Source organism: Chaetodon auriga, chromosome 12 (assembly GCF_051107435.1).
Source record: "Chaetodon auriga isolate fChaAug3 chromosome 12, fChaAug3.hap1, whole genome shotgun sequence".
NCBI classification, from domain to species: Eukaryota; Metazoa; Chordata; class Actinopteri; order Chaetodontiformes; family Chaetodontidae; genus Chaetodon; species Chaetodon auriga.
In genome coordinates, this window is record NC_135085.1 from 12,130,001 (window position 1) to 12,134,250 (window position 4,250).

General features: G+C 46.2%; 1 protein-coding gene across 2 annotated transcripts in view; it reads right to left on the reverse strand.

Annotated features, from left to right (window-relative positions):
- Positions 1 to 3,917, reverse strand: part of lingo3b (leucine rich repeat and Ig domain containing 3b) — a 36,220-nt gene extending 32,303 nt beyond the window's left edge. The window contains exon 1 of one of the 2 annotated variants that reach the window (XM_076744700.1): positions 3,433 to 3,917. The gene's annotated coding sequence lies outside the window, so the exon portion shown is untranslated. The remainder of the gene's footprint in view (positions 1 to 3,432) is intronic. The other variant, XM_076744701.1, reaches the window with a different exon arrangement.
- Positions 3,918 to 4,250: the final 333 nt, after the last annotated feature.

A 4,250-nucleotide genomic window follows, 5' to 3' on the forward strand; every position in this document is an offset into this window, starting at 1 on the left:
TAAAACCCTTGGTGCATCTCTCAAGGTCAACCGTTATCCTCAGACACACACACACACTCAAACACACACACTTGTGCACACACTGAGATCAAAAGCTCCTTCAACACGCCCACATACCCCCGGTCACCTTCCCAATCAAATCCTCTCACTACGCAGCCAATCATAGCTCCTTCTCTGCTCTCACACTGCCTCCTCGAGCGAAAGCATCACGCTCACATTTTTTCCTTCCTGAAGCATTAACCATCTGCGTTTCACATGCTCCCATGTCTCCTGAACTCCTCACTCCGCTGAGGGTTTTAAGCCTGAAAGGGAAATTCTGGTTTTATACAGCTGGTGTCCCTTTTCCACAGCTTTGACCAAATTTCCTTTCGGTTATAAGAAAACCGCACTCACCAATTTAAAAAGAAGTCAGACAGGGCAAGAATCACGAGCGCCCGGATGATCACAGAGGTTTTGAATAAAATGAACAATGTGGAAATGTTTGTGCTCTCCGGACTGGAGGCTTAGTTATTGCGGGTTTTAAACAAAGGTCAGAAAAAGTTATTTGGAAGAGAAAACAAAAGCAAACTGTAAAATTTCTGCCCAGTCTGTCTGTTGGTAACGTCCTTTACAGTTTAAAGAGGGACTCCATGGTCACATGTTACATATATACATCTCTAATATAACTCTAACACTAAACAGCCCAGATAAACATTTGATGCTCATTGTACCTACATACAGTAAAACAATGCAGAGCTCTGCCTGCCTGCTCCTGCCTTTGCATTCTTAGCTGTATGTGAATTTTTAATGTTTCTTTAAGCTTGAAGTAATTGACTGTGTTGCCACTCAAAGCAGCTCAATAATTTGCAAACACAATACTGACATATCTATCCACCTGGTAAAGTTGATATGGCCAATGTGTTAGCAAACGGTTGCTTATCTATGCAGCAGATGAGGAGCATCCTTCTTTTCAAGTCTGGCCACCTGGTAAATCTAAGTCCAATATTCACTCTTCTTTTAGCTCTGGTTTTGATCTCCACCAACTCCTGAGAAAAATATCGGGCTCTTTAGCGGCTAAATGCTCCACTGTGTTCACCAGCTAGTTGCAGGTAGTGTACAGTGTGTGCACAGTTAGTTTATCGGAGCGTTTTCTCCAAAAATAGAGGCCTGCTGAGTGTGGAAGCTAAAGTTGGCGTTTACCTCTACATGCAGCAGTTTAGATCATCTGGTCACTGTTTCATCTGTCTGCTCATCTGCTCGTGTATCTTGGTCTTTCGGACTTGGTTGTGGAGAGGACACCATGTTCTTTGATCTTTGCTTGCTTTGTAAGAATGTCATAATAACCGATGGAACGATAACCAAACCACACATATAAGACTTCTAATGAGCTGAAATGTTCTTTTGAAGAGATGCAGCAGAAGGCTTTTATAAATTAATCAAACACCCTCTGTTTCCAGTGTCGATGTGCACCTCTCTCTGTCTCCCTGTCTCTCTTTTCGCCATCTTTCCTCAGTTGTGGCTGAAAACGCTTTGCCGTTGTGTCCATCGACACATCAGCGATCAGGAGCACTGAGTCCAACACTGAGTCCACACATTTTCACCTACATTCTTGAGTCAGCCTCAGAACTCTGCGTCCCGTCTATCCCTTTGACTCACCGCCTTCTTCTATTATCATCTCAATCTTCTTTTATTTAATTTTATGCCACTATTCCCATCTTCCTCCCTCTGTTAATTATGCCCTCTCTGTCCCTCTTATCCTTCTCCTGAGTGATCCTACAGTGTCTGATTTCCAGTCTCTGACTCCATCTGTGTCTCTTCACACTATTTTACAAGCTTGGCAGCAGAAAGGACAGTGATGCTATGCTTCAGGTAGCTGTCACGCTGCTGCGCTAAAAGGGTTATTCTGGTGGTGGGAGTGTGTGCCTGTTTTTTATGTAAATATGTGTGTTTACGTAGGAGTCGTACTGCTGTAGTAAAGAGGTTATACGACGAGATCATTACCAGTGAGGTTTAAGGAAAGGAGATAGAGAGAACGTTTTAAAGTCAGGCTTTGAGACAAGAAGGAGGGCAAGGACTCAGCAGGGAAGAAAGGTTGTGTTTGGGGGGTTTCAGCTGTCTGGCAAGTTTTTCCTCTCTCAAACACCAACAGCAAGTTCGCCCATATGCTGGCAGTGATCTGCCTGCCAGCTCCATTGGGCGAGCTAGTTTTTGTTTGGTTTTGTTTTGTTTTGTTTTCAAGACGTCGAGACTGCGAACAGTGATAAAGTTAGAAACCCAAACAAGTTAATGAGGAGCAGGAAATAATGAGCTGATTGCATGATTAGAGGCATAATTCTCCAGTTCACTGAAAAGCCCCCACAGTCATTTCTTATTTACATATCTTTTCTGGATCTACTGAATGAAAGCAGCGATAATATGAAGCGGCTGCTGTGTTCAGGCGTCTCTGAGGTCGCCCTTTGCTCAGGTTTTGGGGTCCATAGTAAAATGGCCATGAAATCCCTGCCCATCGCTCACTTTGATTGTCGAAAAGGTAGACAGGAAACTAGCCAGCCATGCTGTCCGGAGGGGCAGTGTCAGGTAAAGGTAATTGCTTAGCAAGAGAATGAAACAGGAGATAGGATCAGGAGGAAAGCGAGAGAGGTGACAGCCTATAATTGGAAACAGAGACAGAAGGAAGATGGAGGAAAAAGAAGAAGAACAGAGAGAGGGGTGGGGGTTTGGATGGAGAGAAAGATGAGTGGCTGGCTGTTATACCTCATGCAAACCTGCTGTCATAAGCCACATGCACTCTGCCACAATGTAACATAACACATGGCCACACATGTCATGTTACCCCACACTGCAGTAGCATGGGTAAGCAGAGCTATACATGTCTCAGACCAGAGTGCACAAACTCGTCTTCAGCTCTTTTCAGCAGCCACACAAGTTATCCCCTCAGATCTTTTAATGTGCGCAATATTTGGCTGCACAGTGGAACAAATAACTCGTGTACAAAGTTCATGTAATGAGCCATGTTACAGCCACAAAAACAAGTGATGAAACGAGAGTGATGCTTAATTTGTCCGACAACGTGAAACGTTCCAGCAGTGGAGGTTCATTTACACGCATCACTCTGACAGCTTACAAAATCCATTATGAAATGCCGCCAGTGGTATACAATAATGTTATAACAAGACGTAGATGGTAAGAAAACATGACCAGGCGCACACAAAGACAAACAGAATCTCTCCTCCTCGCCCTCCTTCCTTTGGTGCAAGTATCTGAGGGCAAGTCGGGAGACTTGTCAGGGTGGGTAGTCGTCAACCCTGAAGATCAGCAAACACGCACTGTTGCGTTTCAAGTGTTTCTGCGCTCTATTGGTAAAAACACAGCAAACACTGAGGATAAAACGCACATGCTTTTGTGTGTGTGTGTGTGTGTGTGTGTGTGTGTGTGAAGTGTGAGTGGACATACCCGGGGCTGAAGTGTGGTCCCTGATGCCTCCTCATCTGTCCAGCTGTGTGCGTATGTGAATCTATTTCCCCTCCTCTGGGCCCACAAGTTGCTGACACTGGTCCACACGTGCCGGCCCTCCACTCCTCAGGTCCCCCTCAGTCTGTCTCTGCCTCACTCTGAGACCCTGGCATCGGCACCTGTACCAAACCTGCCACTCATCCCCCTCTTTGCTCTCCTTCTCCCTCCCTCCCTCCCGCCGACAGCCTCCTGTGCACACACCTCCTTTCACTCCTTGTTGGTTATTGTCCCCCCAAAATGATCCGGGCATTCACAAGAAGGGGGCTCATGTGAGATCTTCCTCTCCTTCAGACTGCGCTCCTCAGCGGGTCAGGGCACCCTTCATCTCCCCCGTTGTAGATGTGGGATTATGAGAAAGAAGAGGGAGGATGGGGAAGGAGCGCGCTATTGCTGTAGCTGTTGCCTGTGCCTCCTTCAGTGTGAGCGCTTCTCTCTCGCTTGGCATGCTTTTCATCTCTCTCTCTCTCCCTCTCCCTCCCTCGCTCTCTCTGCTCTCTCCCTCTTTATGTGTCCCCCTCCCTCCCCTTTTCTCAGTCACTGTCTATCTGCTGCTGCTCCAGCTGTTTGGATCCACAATTCAGCGTGCTGCAGGGTGTACGGCTTAGGGAGTCTCTCTAAAAAGCCAGGCAGGAAGAAAAACGAAGAGACCGAGAGCAGAGATTTAGGTGGGAAAACAAGGGGGGAGTGAGATAATTGTATGTTGAGCCTGGGAGAGGAAAAGACAAAAGACAATGAGTATGAAAGAGTATAAATAACGA